Below are 26,243 nucleotides of genomic sequence, written 5' to 3'. Positions count from 1 at the left end.
TATTTCGTAGCCTGTTAATCCTGGACAAAAAGAGGTGATTCATGCTCACTATATCGCTCTGACATATGGGTTATTGTGCCTTATCCTCTTCTGAAGCCACCTAGCTCATTTCTTTAATTGATGTTGTTTCTTTACTAACACTAATGATCTTATGCCTCCGATTCGTCGTTTTCTTACTGCATATCTGCCAGCGATAAATCTCTGGAATGTAGGTCAAAGCTGACTTTGCTAACCTGTCAGTACAAGTCCTCAATGTTTTAGAGCCAAGTTATTTGTTTACAGTAGCTTCTTGAGTTGATTGATGATGAGTATCGCGTTGCACGCACCCATAGATATAATAGATAAATAACGGTATTGACGTGAAGACTTCCGAAGACTTACGGACGACGACAATATGCTCCCATAAATGCAGTTTTACGATGTCAGGTTGCGTGGCGTCTATTTGGACTTAATACTTCAACTACTGAAATACTATCATACGAGCAATATTACTGTCAATCTTGGATGACAACGGTGTTTTATAAAGGGTGGTTTAACTGCCCATACCGACGCAGTTCTACCCAGCCCGCTATGTTATTTCTGGCCTACATAAACCATGCGCGAGATTTTTGTAGGAAATTTAATGAGATTACGTTTTCGTTGGAGGTCTCGATTTCCGGTTGATTCCATGCAAACGTACAAAAGTGACCTTCAAACGCACTTTCACCTCCACATTCATCCCTCACCAGTCAGGATTTCTAGTACGTTGTTCGTGGCACTCCCTCTTACCATTTTACAAAAATTTCCGACTAGACGAACTGTTCGTGATATTCCACCTCTTTTCATCTCTATTGATTGGGCTATTACACCACCGAAATATTCGGCTATTTCATTAACAATATTAATTTAAATCTGATGGAGAGGATAATGAAAAAAAAAGATTTTTATAAACATTATGCTAAAACTAATTACATTAACAATTCGATCCAAACTGAACACTTACAAGCGCGGTAATTTCGTAGTCAGAAGGTCTGACGGATATAACGATGTGATTGTTTATTCCATGCAGTTAAAATTAACAACATTATTATGTAAAATTTAGACAAACATCAATTTTACAATTTGTAAGTGCTCGACTAAGCCGGTGGCGTAATAAGGCCAGTCAGTGAAGACCCAAAAAGGTCGAATGTGGAAAATAATTCGTGCGGTCGCAAATTTTTGTACAGTGGGTGGAGGGAGTGCCATGAACAACAACTAGAAGCCCTGACTGGTTGGGGGCTGAGTGTCGGAGTGTGGGTGTGAGGGTGCCTTTGAAGTTCACTTTTGTACATTTTTCTTGGAAACTACGGCCTCTACCGAAATCCCAGTACAAAATTTGGCTACATTAAATTTCCTACAGAAAAGGATGTATTGATTCTTCTGTAGGACTAACAGTTTGTGCGTACCGAGCGAGAGAATATGAAAACTCGCGCGTGGTTTCTAAGGATAGATATAACATTGCTGGTTGCATAAAATGACTTCGGTAGGGGCAGAAGATAAAGTTGAGTCATCTTAACCTAATTCCTTACAGTTTTGCCAATTGTTCACTTGCACAAACTCCGCAAAGTAGACATAAAAAGAGTGTCAAACCGGGGTCAAAAATTGAAGTGTGATAGAGAAAAAGTTTGTACACTTAAATTATTAAACTACGCTATAACTTTTTATGTGTATGGTACCACGTTATATAAAGATCTATTGCTGGCCGAAACTTTGGTTTCATAAGTAATAGTCTTTTACTGTATGACGCGGTAGCATACCAAGAGAATTTAAACCAACTCTTGCCGCGGAAGCCTATGCAGTTATATCCTTAAACTGTGATGAGAACAATGATGCAAAGGACTTGCAGATCATGTATCGAACGACAGATCCGTAGTTTCAGCACTGCAATGCACTGCGTCCTTATACGCCAAAACAAAACGAGAATATCCTATAGTCCAGGTACGAAAATAGAAGAAGAGTTGTACAACATCTGATTTTATTATCCGGTTCCTGATGATTCATCAGTGATTTCGAAATTCGTCTCTGGCTACATTACATGAGGAACACTGGTGTACTATACCTCACCAGAAAGTGGATATTAATTTTGGCTGAAGAGAGGGTGACGTAATCTAAAAGACCTTAAGAGAAAGAATACTTTTTCACGCATTTATTGGTGAGTGTCCACTTTCAAAAAATCCCAGAATCCAAACTGTAATTACGTGAATATTTTACTTTTCACAGGTTATAGACACAACCATCTTCCGTTTAGTGGACTTTTGTGGCTTCTTGATCAGTCGTTTCAGTGCAGTAATGTAAAACGTGAGGTGCTTCGGTTGAGTTTATCTTCGCAGCTAATGCAGCCGAGATATTTTATTGGTTACCCATTAGTACATGAAGAAAACGGTGCCAAGAGTGTTGTATAGAATCATTGCACGAATGAAACACAATACCGGTCGTTTTCAAAAATCCTTACATCGTCTGGGACTTGTAACAGAACTGAAATGATGGTGGGCTGACAGTAATTTGGAGCCCGCGCGTCGGAAACGGGCGCGCTTGTGTGAGACTGCCAGGGAGTGCACCCTGATGCCATCTATTGGCGAAACTGGGAATTAGCGCTGCCTGTCAGACAATGCACCAAGCTCTCGGAGTCAAATGTATTCTTTTTCTTGGTAATTATAAGTTATTACTGTATAATTTAATATTGTAAAGCGCTAGTAGTAAATTATTATGACTGGTATGGACTCCAGGGTAGTAAATATAAATATTCTTAAATACTAAATGATTTCGGTAAAAAGGTGGTAGGGGAACGCCCCCACTCTTGGTGATACGAGCGTAGCTAGGGGTAGCTGGAGACACAGGGACTGAACAATGGAATGGCCTGGGGAGTGTTGACGTGATCGGACGTGCGTAACTGTGCTCACGCAAAAGTGATTGTGCAACAGCGAAGAGGCGAATATCGTCGTCGTTTTTGGAGTAAAACGCGACGAATGGTTGTTGAAGCCGCCTTTATGCCACTGGGGCTGATTGTAAGAGTTCCTGTGCCCAGATTTTATGGCGGACGTGCAGTAGCTTATACGAGTGCTACAGCTCATAGTTCCAGCCGCCACTAAGGGCATGAGGCGTGAAGAGCTGCATTAGCCACATGCATCTCACCACCAGCACCGACACGTCTACCCAAGGCAAGACTGCTTGCAATTGTTAAGTCGAACTTTGTATACATGTAAAAGGAGAATACCAGTTTTCTTTTATGCAAGTGCAGAGGACAGAATATAGTAATGAGTAAAATTACGACGCATGTTGTTCATTGAAAAGTGTAGTAACCTCAAACATAGTATAGTGAAATCAGACTGAGGCCACTATCGCCTCTTTCATTTACAATTCTTTTGGTTGTAGAATACTTTAGCGTATAAGAATGTTGAAAAGAGCAATGGTCACACCAGAATGAGTCGCCTATTTATAGTTACTTAAATTTTTCTGAGCAACCTTTCAAGTAAAGTCACTTAACTAATTCTGTGTCAATGGTCCAAAGAGTAATATCCAAAATCATTAAACAAGTTGAAGGATAGAATTTTGTTAACCGAAGTTGCATAACCTGTCTTGGTAGTAATTACCAAGCCAACTCACAGAAATTGAGAGAGTATTTGCTTTATAGAATCATCTAGAATGATCAGAAATAGTAATATTCAGAATTAAGTTTAAATTCAACTCAAGCCATTTCACTTTGAAACGAGCCCAAAAATTGATTTATTCTTTTGCTCCTTCAGAGCTGGCGACCGTAGTTATAAGTATTTTCAGGAGGATTCGACGGTAAGTCTGCTGCTCTCGTCGTGCTGATAGGATTATCCACTGCTGCTAGCAGTGGTGATTGGATACATAAGCTCACTACCAAGTTAAGTGGGTCAGGTAGGCAGTGTTACCGTGTGAACTGTAGGGCACTGTAGGCCGTGGATCGAACCCGTTCAATCATCACAGCTCTTAGGGAAATAGTCCGGTTAGGAGTGTACTAATCATTAGGTAAATACTGGCGAGTAACGGTCAAAAATGCATACGCAAGTGAATTTAGCAAGGTCCACGTAGCACCTAGTTAATGTGGTGCAATGGCGAAGGTAGGAGTGGAGTAAAAGTGAGCTGAGCTGGTGGCAGCTGTGCTGGATTCAAATATTAACTACGTGAATTCACTACTGCCTCTTACCAGTGGGACTGAGCTATTTACAGTTAAAATACGTAGCAGTAAGCGCAAAGGCGTGACAGCTACTAGTCCGTATTGGTTTTATACATACGGAATTGGGAAGTGGGTCATTCCGTCAGTGGAGGGGGTTAAAACAACCGAGTCAGTTGAGAACATACCCCATTTACTGATGGAAAGATTCAGCGGTTCGGTCGCATGTGGCGACCGTGACAGGACTAACCAAGTTTGTAGAATAATGGCTGCAATAAAAGTGTTTTATATAAACTTGTAGTTTCAAGAAAATTTTAAATTTAAAATTCTGTTGTAGACAAATATACCACAATTGGTAAGTTCAAGACGAGAACCTGCAAAGCAGCAAAAGAAAGTCCAATAGTAGGAGTTAAACAAGTAATACTTGGTTTAATAAACATTTCTATTAGGCACAAAATACAGCAGCATAAGATGGAGTCGAATAGTAACAAGCAAGACGAAAACATTACAAGGTCAGACCCAGAATTAGGGACCCTAGATACTGTTGTAGGGTTGGAAAATCTTATAGATGAATCCACACCCATAAGACAGGAGGAACGGTAAGTGAAACCAAAGGTAGTGAAAAGTGAACCCAATGTATCTGTGGATGCAAGTCACAAGGGAGAGGTTATGGAATTAACAAGTTTGTTAAATAGGATGATGGCGCAAATTCGAGAAGGGAAGGCTAGTTTGAAAGCAGAAATGGCTAGTCATATGTCCCAATTGGATGAAAACCTATCTGGTAAAATAAAAGCCAGTTTAGATATTTTGAATACGCAAAGCCAACGTATCACAGATGTAAACAAATCAGTAAATAGCATTAGGGCTGAAATAACAAATGTTCAGAGAAAAGTCACAGAAATAGAGAAAAGATTTGATACCGAAATTCAGAGAATAGAGAAATCAGTGGAACCTTTGGTTAGTGAAAAATTAGAACCGATAATTGAAAGTAAATTACAGGTGATAGTACCAGTTCTAAAGAAAGAGATTGTTAAAGAAACGGCAGCTGATATTGAAACACTGCGCAATACCATGTTGAGTTTTGATGCATGTGTGCAGGAGCAGGAAAATACACTGCGTAATGAGATAAAATTATTAAGTCAGCAAGTTCAGAATCAGACGTAAAAATCGAGAATGAAGATAGGTGGCGTGAAACTAGAGAGTAAAAGGTGGTAGGAATAAACCGCAAATTAACATGATGAGAGGAAGAGGTCAAGAAGGTAACTCTCAGCGAGGGAGAGGACACTATCAGGGAAACAGGATGCATTATCAAAATCAGGAAAACTAAATACCGCGCAGGTGAAGGGCCTAACGCGCGCGGAAAGAAAGAAATGGCCCAAATATAGGGAAGATCGGAGTAGGCAGTACTATAGTAGGATAGTGCGTCGTTCGCCTGAAGAGCAGTTACATAAACGAAACTTTGCGAAGTATAATGCAGGGATACAAACAGAGGAGAGAGAGCAGGGAGGAATTATTAAGGGAAATGAAGTAGGAAAAGAATATCGGTCGGATGTGAAGGCTCACGTGAATGAAATAAGTACAATTCGAGGTCAGAGTGACGAATTGATGAAGGAAGAGTCAGAGAAGGCGTTGTTTGTCGGTAGGGATGGCAACGGTGCAGAGAGGCAGGGGCAAGGGAGGAGTGATGTGACTTATGGTAAAAGGTTCGTACGAATAGTCGACGAATCGCATCGAGAAGTAATTAAAGAGGAAAGGGTGGATAAGAAAAAGGGGCATAGTGCAGAGACGCATGCCGATTCAGAAATTGCCTCGTATGCAGAATATATACATCAGCTCAAAAGCCAGCCAGCACAATTAGAAAGATCTTCCACTCAAGTGATTAATTTGGACCCGAATATGACAGTGTTAGAGAGCCATACCGATTATGATGTGTACCTAGTGACAGCAAGAGTACATGACTGTGATGAAGATTCTTTTAAAGAAATTAGAGAAAGTGTATCTAACCAAGACAAAGAGTGTTGTGATCCCTGTAGTACTGAAGCAAATGAGTTGAGTGAGACTGGAATTCCATTAGTAGGGGAAAATAATGAAAGTAAGAGTGGCGAATGCACTATCCAACAAAGGGAAAGTATTGAAATGGATTATAATTTGCGAGAATTATTTGAACCCGAAGAAAGTCATATTTCTAAGGAGGAGGAATTATCGTCAGAATCATCAGAAAGCATCCAGAGAGAAAAAGAAATAGAGGAAGTTTCCGATTCCGCAACCGAGAGTTCAGGCATGACAGATTCGAATGAGAACGCGATGGCATTAAAGAGCCTAGACGAAGGACTATTGGAAAAAGTGGTGAAAGAATTTAGGATGAAAAGGAGAAAGAAACCTCCAGCTGGAATGGTCAGTATAAAAACCGGAAAAATAATATGGCAAGACTTGGCGGTGGAAAAGGATTTATTATGGGAAGATAAAGAAAGTATGAAAGAGGACAATAGGATGCAAACAATCCTACCTATTAATGTATGTGGGTACGATTTATATGTATTGTTGGATACGGGTGCTCAAATAAGTGCTATTTCGCACGCATTTTTTGAGATGATCAAAGAGCAACGAGGAGTAGTCATGATGCCAGTAACAGGTGTTAAAGTGATAGGGGCGACAGGGAAATGTAGTAAACCTGTTAAACATCAAGTGATGATGGAATTTAAGATAAAAAACAAGCTATTTTCTAATGCATTTTTAGTAGTTCCAGAGCTCAGTGCCGAGATCATTTTAGGCATTGACTGGTTAATAAAACAAAAAGTAATTATAGATTGTGACAAAGGGATAATAGTTTGTAAAGTTGATAGTGCGGTATTAGAAATACCATTTGAATCATCTAGAGTAATGGAAGAGAACCAGCTGAGATGGGTAGACTTTAGAGATGATCATGATTCAGGAATAGGTCAAAAATTCGATTGGTTTCTGGTGAGGCAGATAGTTGAAGATGGAAATAAGGAGAGACTCCTTCGAAATGTAGTGGATAAAACGGAAGGACTATCTGATGCCCAAAGGGACGATCTATGGCAAATTCTGAAAGAAAATCAGGAGGTATTTTCGGACAAACCGGGACGAATGATAAATTATGAGTACTGCATGGAGGTAGAGGAGCATGAACCTTTCTTTAAACCACCATATAATGTACCCTTGTCTAAGAAAGAAGCAGTTCAAAAAGAAATAGATAAAATGGTTTCATGTGGGGTCATTGAACGGAGTTCTAGCCCATATAATAACCCATTGGTGATAGTAGGTAAGAAGGATGGAAGTATACGAATAGTGATAGATGCTCGTACTCTGAATAAAGTAGTGAAGAGGGAGTTGGATCGTCCAGAGAACATAGATAATTTATTGCAGAAGTTTAACGGTGTAAAGTACATGACTAGTTTAGACCTAACGGCAGGATACTGGCAAATCCCATTAAGTGAGGAGTCTAGGAAGTACACGGCATTTTTATTCAATGGCAAATGCTACCATTACACAGTGGTACCATTTGGCCTAAATACTTCCGTTTTAGTGTTCATTCGGGCTTTAGACAAAATTTTAGGGAGTGAGCTTAGTTCGCTAATCACGGTTTATGTAGATGATCTGTTAATTGCTACAAGGACATGGGAAGAGCACATGGAGTTATGCGACAGGGTGTTCAAAGCTTTAATTAAAGGAGGAATGACCCTGAACCTGAAAAAAATGCGAGTTTGTGAAGAAAGAAATAAAGTTTTTAGGTCACATAGTAACACCAGAGGGAATTGAAAAGGATCCCAATAAAGTCAAAGCAATAAGAAATTGTCCGGCTCCCAAGAATAAAAAACAACTAAAGTCGTTTATAGGACTTTGTTCCTTTTATCGTAAGTATGTGGATGATCAGGTGTTCAATAGCCCACATCTGAACAACCTACTTAAGAAGAACAGTGTGTATATATGGACTGAGGAATGTGAAACAGCATTCAACCGGCTAAAAGACAATTTGGCTAAAAACATAAAGTTATGGCACCCTGACCTGTGTGAACCATTCCACATGGCAACAGATAGTTCAGATTATGGATTGGGAGTATCCATATTTCAGGAGGTAATGATAGATGGGGAAAAAACTCATAGACAAATAGCATTTGCGAGTAGAACCATATCTAAGTACGAAAGAAACTATACAGTTTCAGAGAAGGAGGCTTTAGCTATAGTATGGGGTTTTAGGAAATTTCAACTTTTCTTATGGGGACATAAGACTGTGGTCCATACAGACCACAAAGCTTTAATATTTTTGAAGGACTGCAGATTGTTACATAACAGGTTGACCAGATGGGCGCTGTTTTTACAACAATTTGACATAGAGATCAAGTATGTTAAAGGGAAAGAACATGCAGTACCGGATGCTTTGTCGAGATTACCGGAAGGATGTGAGACACTAGAAAGTGTAAAGAATAGGGAAGATGTTTTTGAGGTGAATTACTTCAAGAAAGCGGAAGGAAGAGAAAAAATTAGGGAAATATGTCGGAATATGCGAAGATATCAAAGTGATGATGATGCACTCAAGTCGGTAAAGGTCAAGTTTGACAATCCGGACGCAACTAACATAAGGACTTCATATAAAATACATAAAGGTGTACTGTATCTTCAAAGATTAAATAATCCAGGGAAGTGGAGAGTATGTTGGCCGGAACAACACACTGAAGTGCTGATAGATTATGTTCACTTGGCATATGGCCATTGTGGTGCACGGAAGTGTACTGATAAGTTAGATGAATGCATTACCTTTAACAACATGGCACGAAGGGTAGCACAGAGGATAAGATCTTGTGATCTATGCCAAAAGGCGAAAGTAACAAATGCAACTAATCAAGGGCCCATGCAATCAATAAAACCTGATGAAGTATTAGAAATAGTAGCAGTAGATATCTTTGGACCATTACCGAAAACCATGGGGGGTTTTGTGTACATATTTGTAGCAGTTGAACTTTTCTCAAAGTATATAAAGCTTTATCCCTTGAGAAAAGCTACTGCCAGAGCTGTGTATGATAAAATGGTGTGTGATTATTTTGTGAAAGTAGGGAAGCCAAAGAGAATACTATCAGATAATGGTGTTCAGTTTTGCTCAAAAATGTGGAAGGATGGGATAACTGAGAAACAGGTAGAAGTGGTACATATCTCAGCTTATCACCCATCAAGCAATCCAGCAGAAAGATATATGCGTGAGATAGGTCGGTTATTTAGGACGTACTGCCATAGTAACCACAAGAAGTGGGGCATGTATGTGAGTGAATTCGAAGAAATCATGAATTCATTAACAAACGAGAGCACTGGATTTACTCCAGAAGAAATCCTGAAAAAGACAAGAAGTAAAAGTCTAGTAGAAGACCTACTAGAATTTCCAAATAGAGTTGAATTAGATTATGATAGTAAAAAGAACTTAGTAAAAGACAAGATGAGAAAACAAGCAGATGCGAGAATTCGTCGTCACGACGAAAAAGTAAGGAATCCCAAATTCAAAATAGGTGATTTCGTTCTTGTAAAAACACATGAAAAGTCAAGTGAAATTAATAACGAGATCAGCAAATTTAAATATATATATAATGGACCATTTAAAATAGTGTCCACACCCAATGTGAATGCTTATTATTTAGAGTACCCATTAACAGGCAAACGCCTGGGAGTAAGAAACATAGTGGATCTCAAAAGGTATGAACCACGAATTCTACCAGATTGAAAATAAATATATAAATAAATATTAAAGTAAACCAATATGTAAATAGTTGTGTTTCTTTTGTTCTATGTGAAAGGTAAATGCTCACTAAAATATATTGCAGTATTCTAATGAAACTTCTAGTTTAAGTAGAGACTAAACGGACTGGGAAAGACTGAGCTTCTAAGAAAGCCTTAATAGATGTGTAAATAAGTGTTGTGGAAGAGGTAGAAAAGTGAGGAGGTAAAGTGAAAAGGACGGGCTACAAAGTAATAGGTGCATAACGTGTGTTTTACTTGCCTGAGATAAAAGAAGTGTATTTAAAACTTTGTAAAAAACAAAAAAAAGATGTTTAAAGTGTACTGTGTTTAGAAGTAAGAAAATTGGAAAGAATATATGTAAATCATTTATGTAATGTTTAGCAGGAAAGAGAGAAAGAATTGGTGTCTCATTTTAAATATGTAATATAAGTATCGAGGTGTATCAGTAAGAAAGGGAAAACCCTTGGTAAAAAGCTTATCGAACGTTTCAGATTCATTATAGGAGAGACTTCTTATTGAATTATCACTGTAAGATACTTCAATAAGAAGTGGGGCATGTGTAACGGAACTGAAATGATGGTGGGCTGACAGTAATTTGGAGCCCGCGCGTCGGAAACGGGCGCGCTTGTGTGAGACTGCCAGGGAGTGCACCCTGATGCCATCTATTGGCGAAACTGGGAATTAGCGCTGCCTGTCAGACAATGCACCAAGCTCTCGGAGTCAAATGTATTCTTTTTCTTGGTAATTATAAGTTATTACTGTATAATTTAATATTGTAAAGCGCTAGTAGTAAATTATTATGACTGGTATGGACTCCAGGGTAGTAAATATAAATATTCTTAAATACTAAATGATTTCGGTAAAACGGTGGTAGGGGAACGCCCCCACTCTTGGTGATACGAGCGTAGCTAGGGGTAGCTGGAGACACAGGGACTGAACTATGGAATGGCCTGGGGAGTGTTGACATGATCGGACGTGCGTAACTGTGCTCACGCAAAAGTGATTGTGCAACAGCAAAGAGGCGAATATCGTCGCCGTTTTTGGAGTAAAACGCGACGAATGGTTGTTGAAGCCGCCTTTATGCCACTGGGGCTGATTGTAAGAGTTCCTGTGCCCAGATTTTATGGCGGACGTGCAGTAGCTTATACGAGTGCTACAGCTCATCGTTCCAGCCGCCATTAAGGGCATGAGGCGTGAAGAGCTGCGTTAGCCACATGCATCTCACCACCAGCACCGACACGTCTACCCAAGGCAAGACTGCTTGCAATTGTTAAGTCGAACTTTGTATACATGTAAAAGGAGAATACCAGTTTTCTTTTATGCAAGTGCAGAGGACAGAATATAGTAATGAGTAAAATTACGACGCATGTTGTTCATTGAAAAGTGTAGTAACCTCAAACATAGTATAGTGAAATCAGACTGAGGCCGCCATCGCCTCTTTCATTTACAATTCTTTTGGTTGTAGAATACTTTAGCGTATAAGAATGTTGAAAAGAGCAATGGTCACACCAGAATGAGTCGCCTATTTATAGTTACTTAAATTTTTCTGAGTAGCCTTTCAAGTAAAGTCACTTAACTAATTCTGTGTCAATGGTCCAAAGAGTAATATCCAAAATCATTAAACAAGTTGAAGGATAGAATTTTGTTAACCGAAGTTGCATAACCTGTCTTGGTAGTAATTACCAAGCCAACTCACAGAAATTGAGAGAGTATTTGCTTTATAGAATCATCTAGAATGATCAGAAATAGTAATATTCAGAATTAAGTTTAAATTCAACTCAAGCCATTTCACTTTGAAACGAGCCCAAAAATTGATTTATTCTTTTGCTCCTTCAGAGCTGGCGACCGTAGTTATAAGTATTTTCAGGAGGATTCGACGGTAAGTCTGCTGCTCTCGTCGTGCTGATAGGATTATCCACTGCTGCTAGCAGTGGTGATTGGATACATAAGCTCACTACCAAGTTAAGTGGGTCAGGTAGGCAGTGTTACCGTGTGAACTGTAGGGCACTGTAGGCCATGGATCGAACCCGTTCAATCATCACAGCTCTTAGGGAAATAGTCCGGTTAGGAGTGTACTAATCATTAGGTAAATACTGGCGAGTAACGGTCAAAAATGCATACGCAAGTGAATTTAGCAAGGTCCACGTAGCACCTAGTTAATGTGGTGCAATGGCGAAGGTAGGAGTGGAGTAAAAGTGAGCTGAGCTGGTGGCAGCTGTGCTGGATTCAAATATTAACTACGTGAATTCACTACTGCCTCTTACCAGTGGGACTGAGCTATTTACAGTTAAAATACGTAGCAGTAAGCGCAAAGGCGTGACAGCTACTAGTCCGTATTGGTTTTATACATACGGAATTGGGAAGTGGGTCATTCCGTCAGTGGAGGGGGTTAAAACAACCGAGTCAGTTGAGAACATACCCCATTTACTGATGGAAAGATTCAGCGGTTCGGTCGCAGACTGATCGACAACCGTCTTTGCAGTTGTGGAGAAGAAGAAAAATACACGAACCATATGACATTAGGATGTCCCGAAATGACAGAGAAAATATTTCGACCACCAAATCATCTGAGTCTTATGCGGTGCAAAGGCCCCACAGCAGAATCATTCTTTTCGGAACAACAGACTTTAACGTGTGTAAACTCATATACACAGCACTTAAGGAATAACCAGAGTTTATATAATTAACTACGGCAAAATCTATACCCGTGAGTACGGAAAGTTTCATCTTCATATAAATTAGTGTTATTTTTTGTGCCAGAGGCGATCGGTAACATGAGCGGCCACTCAAAGTAAGTAGAGCCGAACTGAAGAATCGCCATTGCTGGAGGATGAAACCCAGTTATTCAATATGTCAGAAAAGAAATCAGACACATGAAGTGTAGTGTATGTGTGTAATTTAGTTTTAGTTGGCAATAGTACTCCTTTTGTTGTAACTGAAAACAGTACTCCTTTTGTTGAAACTGAATTTAATTTAATTTTTCTACTTCGATAAGTGGAGTGTACCGACACAAAATTTATAAAAAGTATACCTTTTTTGATATAATGGATAGAAATGTTGAACACAGATAATGGTCGCTAACCAATGGTCGTATTTTGTTACTAACTGCTCGTATACATGTCCATCGAAACATTTCAAAATTGCACTCTTTCGTTTTTCTCAACCACATCATTCTTTAGCACTGTTCTTTATACGGTATCACTTCTGTGTTCTTGCTACTACTTGATGGAGCGGAACAGAGGTTTCAGACGCACTATTTAACTGTTGTTTTTCTTTACAAACTGAACTACAACTTACATATGTGGCTTGCATTATTTTACAAACAAACAGAGCTGAAGGACTAAATCTACACATTTAGACCTAAATTTTCAATTCGTTCAAGAGGTGCCTCTGTCAATTCAAAGAAACCTTCTAGAGTTACTGGGTAAGGTCGTCTGCTATAGTTATTGTTTGATGGTCTGACGTTCTTTGCCACCCTCAACTGAAGGAGATGCAGCCTTTCCCCATCGGTGGCGGCTTTCTGCACATATACCATGGATTGTAAGAATCCTGTTAATTGTTTTGCAAGCACGTCGTAGTAATTGCATGTCGGCTGGTCAACATCCAGGTCTTAAGGGGTTGTGATATTCCTCATGGGCAATATTTTTCCACGTTTCCGACCACCTTCTGCTCACGCTGAAACCTATTGCTTGTAGCGATTCTGTCAGTATGATAGGTGACTGGGTTTTAATCGGCCCATTATAAGTGCAGGCATGTAAGACTGGACTGGGACCTGAGAAATTTTAATTAATTTTTCGCATTCCTTGCGAAGCGCATTCTGTCTTCGAAGATCTGGCAGGCAATGTGGCTCAGAGTTAGTAACCAGTGAAGAAGGGTAGATCTGATACAACCTGTTATTGTCCTCATTCCTATTCTGAGTCTTGTTTTGTATCTACTGAAGATTCAGAAATATTGCTTCACTGTTACTCTGCATCTGGTGTTTCACAAACTGCCGAAGGTCTCTTTCTGACAATAAATGTATCAATGTCTGATGACTTCTGTAAATTACATCATGTTAAAAGAAGGAAAAGAATGACATATGCCACCAATGAAACAAAGAAACAGACTGGAAGAAAAGTGTACTACCTTCTAATATTACCAATCGAAGAGCTTGCTATGACGTGGAGCGGCAGATAGCGGCATTGTAATCCAGCAAAAGAGAGACGTCGAGTGCCATAATTGGAAGTTACACGCACAGAACCGGTCGCTGTGGCTATCGCTACAGTCGCAGGTTCGAATCCTGCCTCGGGCATGGATGTGTGTGATGTCCTTAGGTTAGTTAGGTTTAAGTAGTTCTAAGTTCTAGGGGACTGATGACCACAGATGTTAAGTCCCATAGTGCTCAGAGCTGTGTGAAACCTTTACACGCACAAAATAGTGGAGTTCAACATTCGGATGACCCGTTTAATACGTATCTATAGTTACATGAACGAAAAGAAAGTTTTCTGTATATTTTATTGCAAGTTTTTCGTTTGTTTTACGTCCTCAATTTACTAGTCTCGCGATACCCTTGATTATATTACTCGACACACACGGGGTGTCGGGACGCCCAGTTTGGAAAGCTCTGAGCTAAGAAGCAGTCATAATAGCGCCTGCTCGAAATTAGCAATTGGAAACTGCATAAAATGTACATAATACGAAGTTGTCAAATTGGTGCTCCACGCGCTTTTATTACAAGCTGTGATTCTTCTACGGCGCTACATTTGGATTTACAATGGCTGTTGGAAACATCGTAGACATTGAAAGCAGTCGATTCTACACCTACACAAATTCCCCGCAAGTCATCGTACAATGCATGCCGTAGGCTACGTCTCACCAATATTCCTTTATACTGAAATGGAAAAAGTTGTGGGATACCACTTAATATCATGTCCTACCTCCTTTTCCCAGCTTAGTACAGCAATCGACATGGTATGGACTCAAAACGTTGTTAGGAATACTGAGAAATGCTTCCTCTCTAGCCGAAGTGTTGCCAGTGCAGGATCTACATCTACATCTACATGGATACTCTGAAAATCACATTTAAGTGTCTGGTAGAGGGTTCATCGAACCACCCTCACAATTCTCCAGTTTCGCTAGCGCGCAGAAAGAACGGACCCTTTCCGTACGACCTCTGATTTCCCGTATTTTAGCATGGTGATCGTTTCTCCCTATGTAGATCGGCGTCAACAAAATATTTTCACATTCGGAGGAGAAAGTTGGTGACTGAAATTTCGTGAGAAGATTGCTCCGCAACTAAAAACGCCTTTGTTTTAATGATGTCCATCCCAAGTCCTGTATCATTTCAGAGACGCCCTCTCCCCTATTTGGCGATAATACAAAACGTGCTGCCCTTCTTTGAACTTTTTCGATGTGTCCCAGAAGTGTTCGATTGGATTCATGTCGGGCGATTTGGGTGGCTAAATCATACGCTCGAATTGTCCAGAGTGTTCTTCAAACGAATAGCAAACAACTGTGGCCCGGTGACATGATATGTTGTCATCCATAAAAAGTCCATCATTTTTTGGGAACATAAAGTCCGTGACTGGCTGCAGATAGTCTCCAAGTAGGCATTACCAGTCAATGATCGGTTCAGGACCCATGTAAACAAAGCCCACGCCGTGAAGGACCCATCAAAAGCTAACACAGTGCTTTTTTGACAGCTTGGGTCCATGGCTTGGAGGGGTCTGCGTTACACTCGAACCCTACCATCAGCTCCTACCAACTGAAGTCGGGACTCATCTCAACAGGCCACGGTTTTTCAGTCGTCTGCGGTTCAACGGATATGGTCACGATCCCGGGAAAGGAGCTGCAGGTGACGTCGCGTTCTTAGCGAAGGCACTCGCGTCTGTCGTTTGCTGCTATAGCCCATTAACTCAAATTTCGTCGCAATGTCCTAACGCATAATTTCGTCCTACGTCCCACATTGATTACTGCGTTTACGAGGTGCATTCAAGTTCTAAGGCCTCCGATTTTTTTTCTAACTAACTACTCACCCGAAATCGATGAAACTGGCGTTACTTCTCGACGTAATCGCCCTGCAGACGCACACATTTTTCACAACGCTGACGCCATGATTCCATGGCAGCGGCGAAGGCTTCTTTAGGCGTCTGTTTTGACCACTGGAAAATCGCTGAGGAAATAGCAGCACGGCTGGTGAATGTGCGGCCACGGAGAGTGTCTTTCATTGTTGGAAAAGCCAAAAGTCACTAGGAGCCAGGTCAGGTGATTAGGGAGCATGGGGAATCACTTCAAAGTTGTTTTCACGAAGAAACTGTTGCGTAACGTTAGCTCGATGTGCGGGTGCGTTGTCTTGGTGAAACAGCACACGTGCAGCCCTTCCCGGACGTTTTTGTTGCAGTGCAGGAAGGAATTTGTTCTTCAAAACATTTTCGTAGGATGCACCTGTTACCGTAGTGCCCTTTGGAACGCAATGGCTAAGAATTACGTCCTCGCTGTCCCAGAACATGGACACCATAATTTTTTCAGCACTGACGGTTACCCGAAAATTTTTTGGTGGCGGTGAATCTGTGTGCTTCCATTGAGCTGACTGGCGCTTTGTTTCTGGATTGAAAAATGGCATCCATGTCTCATCCTTTGTCACAACCGACGAAAAGAAAGTCCCATTCATGCTGTCGTTGCGCGTCAACATTGCTTGGCAACGTGCCACACGGGCAGCCGTGTGATCGTCCGTCAGCATTCGTGGCACCCACTTGGATGACACTTTTCGCATTTTCAGGTCGTCATGCAGGATTGTGTGCACAGAACCCACAGAAATGCCAACACTGGAGGCGATCTGTTCAACAGTCATTCAGCGATCCCCCAAAACAATTCTCTCCACTTTCTCGATCATGTCGGTAGACCGGCTTGTGCGAGCCCGAGGTTGTTTCGGTTTGTTGCCACACGATGTTCTGCCTTCATTAAACTGTCACACCCATGAACGCACTTTCGACACATACATAACTCCATCACCACATGTCTCCTTCAACTGTCGATGAATTTCAATTGGTTTCACACCACGCAAATTCAGAAAACGAATGATTGCACGCTGTTCAAGTAAGGAAAACGTCGCCATTTTAAGTATTTAAAACAGTTCTCATTCTCTCCGCTGACGGTAAAATTCCATCTGCCGTACGGTGCTGCCATCTCTGGGACGTATTGACAATGAATGCGGCCTCATTTTAAAACAATGTGCATGTTTCTATCTCTTTCCAGTCCGGAGAAAAAAAATCGGAGGCTTTAGAACTTGAATGCACCTCGTATTTCACGCAGTGTCGCTTGTGTTAGCACTAACAACACTACGCCAACGCCGCTGCTCTCTATCGTTAATTAAAGGCTGACGCTAACTGCTTTGTCCGTGGTGAGAGGTAATGCCTGAAATATGGTATTCTAGGCACGTTGTTAACACTATGGATATCGGAATACTAAACTCCACAAAGATTTTCGAAATGGTATGTCCCACGCACTTATCTCCAACTACCATTCCGCGTTCGAAGTCTGTTAATTCCAGTCGTGCGGCTATAATCACCTCGGAAATATTTTCACATGAATCACCTGAGTACAAATGACGGCTCCGCCAATGCGCTACCCCTTTATACCTTTCGTATACGATACTACTGCCATCTGTGTACGTGCACACCGCTATTCCATAACTTCTGTCTCCTCAGTTTATTATAAAGCTTTTTACGGAAATGCCCGCTTTTAGATTTAAAAAAAACTGAGGCAAAGCAACGAAAAGTGGTGAACATTATCTCTGCAGGTAGCTGAGTCACGATTCGCTTGTTAGCGATCTATACTTCAGCACTAAAGCAACTGCGAGCGACCAGGTTTCCCCGAAAAGGGTGGCATATATTACCAGAACTGAATCGATAGAGCGAGCGTACCAGTGCATTCCTCTATCGTGAGTAAGCGAACTCCCAGTACTACAGGTAATATCTAACGTCGTTTTGAACGAGTAACAAAGGCGGAATTAGGCGCCTGGGCTGGTCGTTCTAACAGCGCGCCACGTACAGCACGATATGTCGTACGCCGAACGATTCTCAAACTGAAGTAGTGCCTCATCTTGTAACACAATAGCTCTAATGCTCTACTGATTTATTTTGTCTTTTGTTTTATTTACTGTTACATCGTTGAGCTTCTGTAAATGAGTTTGATTGAATCGATAACACAAAATTGTATACTCCTTTCTTTATAAAAACTTTTGTGTCTTTTAGAGTGTAGGAAGTACAATATGAGCAAATCATATGTTTTGTCTTTGTCATACAATCTCTTTGGTTATCTTTAAAATTAAATAGTTTTATTTAAATGGTCCGCCCCTCATGGTCTCGCGGTAGCGTTCTCGCTTCCCGAGCACGGGGTCCCGGGTTCGATTCCCGGCGGGGTCAGGGATTTTTCCTGCCTCGAGATGACTGGGTGTTGTTGTGTCGTCTTCATCATCATCATTCATCCCCATTACGGTCGGAGGAAGGCAATGGCAAACCACCTCCATTTGGACCTTGCCTAGTACGGCGATGCGGGTCACCCGCATCGTTCCCCTACGCTTTGTAAAGAAGCATGGGACTTCATTTCCATTTCATTTAAATAATTTTGTGTAGAACTACCGATATGTGCAAATGTTCTGTTTTATTTAACATATTTGGTTGCTGTTATGTAAGCTGCTGATCTTCACTTAGGGTTCTTAGTTATTTTGTATGTAAAAGATGGTGTGGTTCTCCTCCGGAACGGAACTTAGTAGCGCGCGCAAAATGTGGTTGGCATGGATAGAAAGGTGGAACCGAGAGTCAGTCTGGGACGAGCTACCAAACTGTCAACTGCTCATGTAAAAGTTGTATATTGCGCTGGTGCCGAGAGAGGCTTTCCGTGCCGCTTTGCAATGCCTCGGATGGATGGATAAAGAGCTGCAACTATTCTGGAATTGATATCTACCATCGCCACCAAGAAATGACAAGAGTCCAGCAATTTTATCCGCTAATCCACCTACCAACATGCAATCGCCACCACACTGCGCAATCACTGAAAAGAAACCAAGGAATAGTAGAAATTTATGGTGAAGGATCAGCTCAGTGGATGTTTTAGTGTGCGCAAATATGAGGTAACTTATACTCGAACTCTCATACCTACCTTGATTTTTTATCCCTCTGTTACATTTCTACTTAGGGTCCTTCCCATGCTAAAGTGATTACCGAGTGTCCTTATTGAAAGAACATTAAAACCCAGTGTTTTACTAATTAATGCCTCTTGAACATGGTAAAAAGAAAGTTAAAATTAATGTAGCAAGAGAACTGAGTAATATAGTAAATAATGCTTGCTGAAAATAATTTTTCTATTAAAACTGCTTATTAAAATTTTGTTGCCAACTTCTAAAGTGAAAGTTCTCAAAACTGAGGCTTATAAAGTTATGCTTGGGTATTGATCCTAATGCTGTCTGTTGTAAATTGTAAAAGGTGAGTCAATTTCTTACAAATATGTCAATATCGTGTCTCAAAAGTCGTGAACTGCGTTTGTGGAAAGTTATATACTCATGTTTGTTAAGTGCTTGTCTCTCTTGCGTATTGGAAGTGCATATTAATAATGTAACAGGGCCACAGTTTGTCTATTGTGTTTATGCTAGGTAACAAGTAACAGAAAGACCACTATCTATGATAACAGTAGCTTCTTTTATTCAAAGGTCAGTGAGAAATAGTTTGCTAGTGAAATATTTATTTTTCCATGTCAGGTAGAAAATTAATTGGAAAAATAAATTCAGAATCTATGTCCATTTTTTGATTCTACAGTGAATATTGATAATAATATTATTGAGACCATTCAGTTTGACCAAGCGTTGAAGGTAAAAGTGTATGCCATTTTGTGTTACCATTATACAAATAGTTTGTTCTGCTCTGTCAGCTCCAGCCTTAACGTGAAAATGTGCAGGTGCCAGAGTTTATTGCACTCTCGTGTGACAAAGTATAGGCTGTGTTTGCCCATTGAAGTTACTTATTTTCAAATTCTTGAACAAGAATGTTCCTCATTCTTATGCCTAATTAGACTGGCGACCGTCGTCTTTATTCTTTGAACAATATAGATAGGTAAATTATTGTTTATTACTGTTTAAATATTTACGTAATTCTGATTTTCACTTCCGATAAGCCACCTCCGTTAGGTACAACACGGTCAACATAACAAAATTCCTCTCAGAGGGTAGCACTGCTCTGTTGCTTTATACCATAATTGCTTTAACAAGGTATTTTTATTTCACGACCTGCCTCCAACTTTAAGGTTATGGTATAGCCGTAGTTAAAGGAAGTGTTATACGTGGCTTTTCCGTGACAGGACTATTCGTTCTGTTGAGGCATAGTACGTAATAAACCAAACTTAGTATTTGATTGTACAAGCCACGTAAATCCAGTTGCAATGTTATAAACTCTCTTGATGTTAAAGTTAATGGCGTTTCTTCATTTTTTCAACCAGTTCAATTTAATATACTATTACGCATTAATTGTCTCTGAGCACTATGGGACTCAACTTCTGAGGTCATCAGTCCCCTAGAACTTAGAACTACTTAAACCTAACTTAAGGACATCACACACATCCATGCCCGAGGCAGGATTCGAACCTGCGACAGTAGCGTTCGCCCGGTTCCAGCTGAAGTGAGTAAAACCGCTTGGCCACCCCGGCCGGCACGCATTAATTAACAGTGTTGTGTCCTTAGCTAAAAAAATATCGTTGTGCTGAGAGACCGAACTGTGCGTTTGCATGACCCGCGTGCTCTCGTAAATCCCAACATTAACCCCATACTGGCTGCCTACTCACATCAGATCTTTTAGCCGGCTACCGCACCTCCATCATTAAGTCCCCCCCCCCCCCCCCTTTCCATGCATCTCCATACACTCCGGGACTGCTACGGTCGCAGGTTCGAATCCTGCCTCGGGCATGGGTGTGTGTGATGTCCTTAGGTTAGTTAGGTTTAAGTAGTTCTAAGTTCTAGGGGCCTGATGACCTAAGATGTTGAGTCCCATAGTGCTCAGAGCCATTTGAACCATCCATACACTCCATGTCACTTCCCAGGCAAATTTCAACCGCATTTCTCCTCTAGACCATAACTTCATTGCTGAGGCCTAACCACCAAACAACTATACTCTACGATCACAACGTAACTGAAACATAAGAGGAATTAGGCAAAGATGAATTGGGAGATGTGTTACGCTTTCTTTTAAGAATCACAAATCACCTTTACGTCCTGTGGCTCTGGAAATATCAAGTGCCCACATAAATCTACACTCCTGGAAATGGAAAAAAGAACACATTGACACCGGTGTGTCAGACCCACCATACTTGCTCCGGACACTGCGAGAGGGCTGTACAAGCAATGATCACACGCACGGCACAGCGGACACACCAGGAACCGCGGTGTTGGCCGTCGAATGGCGCTAGCTGCGCAGCATTTGTGCACCGCCGCCGTCAGTGTTAGCCAGTTTGCCGTGGCATACGGAGCTCCATCGCAGTCTTTAACACTGGTAGCATGCCGCGACAGCGTGGACGTGAACCGTATGTGCAGTTGACGGACTTTGAGCGAGGGCGTATAGTGGGCATGCGGGAGGCCGGGTGGACGTACCGCCGAATTGCTCAACACGTGGGGCGTGAGGTCTCCATAGTACATCGATGTTGTCGCCAGTGGTCGGCGGAAGGTGCACGTGCCCGTCGACCTGGGACCGGACCGCAGCGACGCACGGATGCACGCCAAGACCGTAGGATCCTGCGCATTGCCTTAGGGGACCGCACCGCCACTTCCCAGCAAATTAGGGACACTGTTGCTCCTGGGGTATCGGCGAGGACCATTCGCAACCGTCTCCATGAAGCTGGGCTACGGTCCCGCACACCGTGAGGCCGTCTTCCGCTCACGCCCCAACATCGTGCAGCCCGCCTCCAGTGGTGTCGCGACAGGCGTGAATGGAGGGACGAATGGAGACGTGTCGTCTTCAGCGATGAGAGTCGCTTCTGCCTTGGTGCCAATGATGGTCGTATGCGTGTTTGGCGCCGTGCAGGTGAGCGCCACAATCAGGACTGCATACGACCGAGGCACACAGGGCCAACACCCGGCATCATGGTGTGGGGAGCGATCTCCTACACTGGCCGTACACCACTGGTGATCGTCGAGGGGACACTGAATAGTGCACGGTACATCCAAACCGTCATCGAACCCATCGTTCTACCATTCCTAGACCGGCAAGGGAACTTGCTGTTCCAACAGGACAATGCACGTCCGCATGTATCCCGTGCCACCCAACGTGCTCTAGAAGGTGTAAGTCAACTACCCTGGCCAGCAAGATCTCCGGATCTGTCCCCCATTGAGCATGTTTGGGACTGGATGAAGCGTCGTCTCACGCGGTCTGCACGTCCAGCACGAACGCTGGTCCAACTGAGGCGCCAGGTGGAAATGGCATGGCAAGCCGTTCCACAGGACTACATCCAGCATCTCTACGATCGTCTCCATGGGAGAATAGCAGCCTGCATTGCTGCGAAAGGTGGATATACACTGTACTAGTGCCGACATTGTGCATGCTCTGTTGCCTGTGTCTATGTGCCTGTGGTTCTGTCAGTGTGATCATGTGATGTATCTGACCCCAGGAATGTGTCAATAAAGTTTCCCCTTCCTGGGACAATGAATTCACGGTGTTCTTATTTCAATTTCCAGGAGTGTATATGCATCTTATGACTGGACCTAATTTCCCTCCACTCAGTGGAACGTCATTGATATCAAATTGACAAAGTAATTAATTAAACTGTTCATGAGAGTCACTTTGTATGGCGAGTAATCTTTTTTCCAACTGTCGGATTACACTCGTGAAGTAATTCAGATGGGAATCCCTGGAGAGAAGACGATGTTGTTTTCGAGGAACGCTATTGAGAACTAACATTTGAAACTGACTGCAGAACTGCCTGAGTGAAAGAAGAAGAAACAGGAGTCGATTTGAAGAGATAGGGGATACAGTATTAGAATCAGAATTTAAGAGAGCTTTGGAGGACTTGAGATCAAATATGGCAGAAGGGATATATCACATTCCATCAGAATTTCTTAAGTCCTTGTTGACTTTTGCCTTGCCTTCTTCGATGTACAGATTGAACTATGGCAACAAAATGACTATTCACGTTGGTGTGTAGAATGTACGAGTCTGGCAAAATACCTTCTGACTTTCAGAAAAATATTACCCAACAATTCAAACCACTGAAAGAGCTGCCAAGTGCGAGAATTATCGCACAATCGGCTTAACAGTTCATGCATCCAATTTTCTGACAAGAATAATATATAGAAGAATGGAAGAGAAAATTGAAACTGTGTTGGATGAAGATCAGTTTGGCTTCAGTAAAGGTAAAGGCACCAGAGACGCAATTCTGACATTGCGGTTGATAATGAAAGAAAAGAGGATGTCGTTATCAGGAGAAAGAAAACTGGCGTTCTACGGATCGGAGGGTGGAATGTCAGATCCCTTAATCGGGCAGGTAGGTTAGAAAATTTAAAAAGGGAAATGGATAGGTTAAAATTAGATATAGTGGGAATTAGTGAAGTTCGGTGGCCGGAGGAACAAGACTTCTGGTCAGGTGACTACAGGGTTATAAACACAAAGTCAAATAGGGGTAATGCAGGAGTAGGTTTAATAATGAATAGGAAAATAGAAATGCGGGTAAGCTACTACAAACAGCATAGTGAACGCATTATTGTGGCCAAGATAGATACGAAGCCCACACCTACTACAGTAGTACAAGTTTATATGCCAACTAGCTCTGCAGATGACGAAGAAATTGAAGAAATGTATGATGAAATAAAAGAAATTATTCAGATAGTGAAGGGAGGCGAAAATTTAATAGTCATGGGTGACTGGAATTCGAGTGTAGGAAAAGGGAGAGAAGGAAACGTAGTAGGTGAATATGGATTGGGGCTAAGAAATGAAAGAGGAAGCCGTCTGGTAGAATTTTGTGCAGAACATAACTTAATCATAGCTAACACTTAGTTCAAGAATCATAAAGAAGGTTGTATGCATGGAAGAACCCTGGAGATACTAAAAGGTATCAGATAGATTATATAATGGTAAGACAGAGATTTAGGAACCAGGTTTTAAATTGTAAGACATTTCCAGGGGCAGATGTGGACTCTGACCACAATCTATTGGTTATGACCTGTAGATTAATACTGAAAAAACTGCAAAAGGGTGGGAATTTAAAGAGATGGGACCTGGATAAACTGAAAGAACCAGAGGTTGTACAGAGTTTCAGGGAGAGCATAAGGGAACAACTGACAAGAATGGGGGAAAGAAATACAGCAGAAGAAGAATGGGTAGCTTTGAGGGATGAAGTAGTGAAGGCAGCAGAAGATCAAGTAGGTAAAAAGTCGAGGGCTAGTAGAAATCCTTGGGTAACAGAAGAAATATTGAATTTAATTGATGAAAGGAGAAAATATAAAAATGCAGTAAATGAAGCAGGCAAAAAGGAATACAAACGTCTCAAAAATGAGATCGACAGGAAGTGCAAAATGGCTAAGCAGGGATGGCTAGAGGACAAATGTAAGGATGTAGAGGCTTATCTCACTAGGGGTAAGATAGATACTGCCTACAGGAAAATTAAAGAGACCTTTGGAGATAAGAGAACCACTTGTATGAACATCTAGAGCTCAGATGGAAACCCAGTTCTAAGCAAAGAAGGGAAAGCAGAAAGGTGGAAGGAGTATATAGAGGATCTATACAAGGGCGATGCACTTGAGGACAATATTATGGAAATGGAAGAGGGTGTAGATGAAGATGAAATGGGAGATACGATACTGCGTGAAGAGTTTGACAGAGCACTGAAAGACCTGAGTCGAAACAAGGCCCCCGGAGTAGACAACATTCCATTGGAACTACTGATGGCCTTGGGAGAGCCAGTCCTGACAAAACTCTACCATCTGGTGAGCAAGAGGTATGAAACAGGCGAAATACCCTCAGACTTCAAGAAGAATATAATAATTCCAATCCCAAAGAAAGCAGGTGTTGACAGATGTGAAAATTACTGAACAATCAGTTTAACAAGCCACAGCTGCAAAATACTAACACGAATTCTTTACAGACGAATGGAAAAACTAGTGGAAGCCGACCTCGGGGAAGATCAGTTTGGATTCCGTAGAAATAATGGAACACGTGAGGCAATACTGACCTTACGACTTATCTTAGAAGAAAGATTAAGGAAAGGCAAACCAACGTTTCTAGCATTTGTTGACTTAGAGAAAGCTTTTGACAATGTTGACTGGAATACTCTCTTTCAAATTCTAAAGGTGGCAGGTGTAAAATACAGGGAGCGAAAGGCTATTTACAATTTGTACAGAAACCAGATGGAAGTTATAAGAGTCGAGGGACATGAAAGGGAAGCAGTGGTTGGGAAGGGAGTAAGACAGGATTGTAGCCTCTCCCCGATGTTATTCAATCTGTATATTGAGCAAGCAGTAAAGGAAACGAAAGAAAAATTCGGAGTAGGTATTAAAATCCATGGAGAAGAAATAAAAACGTTGAGGTTCGCCGATGACATTGTAATTCTGTCAGAGACAGCAAAGGACTTGGAAGAGCAGTTGAACGGAATGGATGGTGTCTTGAAGGGAGGATATAAGATGAACATCAACAAAAGCAAAACGAGGATAATGGAATGTAGTCGAATTAAGTCGGGTGATGCTGAGGGAGTTAGATTAGGAAATGAGACACTTAAAGTAGTAAAGGAGTTTTGCTATTTGGGGAGCAAAATAACTGATGATGGTCGAAGTAGGGAGGATATAAAATGTAGACTGGCAATGGCAAGGAAAGCGTTTCTGAAGAAGAGAAATTTGTTAACATCGGGTATAGATTTAAGTGTCAGGAAGTCATTTCTGAAAGTATTTGTATGGAATGTAGCCATGTACGGAAGTGAAACATGGACGGTAAATACACTCCTGGAAATGGAAAAAAGAACACATTGACACCGGTGTGTCAGACCCACCATACTTGCTCCGGACACTGCGAGAGGGCTGTACAAGCAATGATCACACGCACGGCACAGCGGACACACCAGGAACCGCGGTGTTGGCCGTCGAATGGCGCTAGCTGCGCAGCATTTGTGCACCGCCGCCGTCAGTGTCAGCCAGTTTGCCGTGGCATACGGAGCTCCATCGCAGTCTTTAACACTGGTAGCATGCCGCGACAGCGTGGACGTGAACCGTATGTGCAGTTGACGGACTTTGAGCGAGGGCGTATAGAGGACATGCGGGAGGCCGGGTGGACGTACCGCCGAATTGCTCAACACGTGGGGCGTGAGGTCTCCACAGTACATCGATGTTGTCGCCAGTGGTCGG

Source organism: Schistocerca cancellata, chromosome 2 (assembly GCF_023864275.1).
Source record: "Schistocerca cancellata isolate TAMUIC-IGC-003103 chromosome 2, iqSchCanc2.1, whole genome shotgun sequence".
NCBI lineage: Eukaryota > Metazoa > Arthropoda > Insecta > Orthoptera > Acrididae > Schistocerca > Schistocerca cancellata.
The sequence above is the reverse complement of the archived record's forward strand: the minus strand, read 5'-3'. Positions refer to the sequence as shown.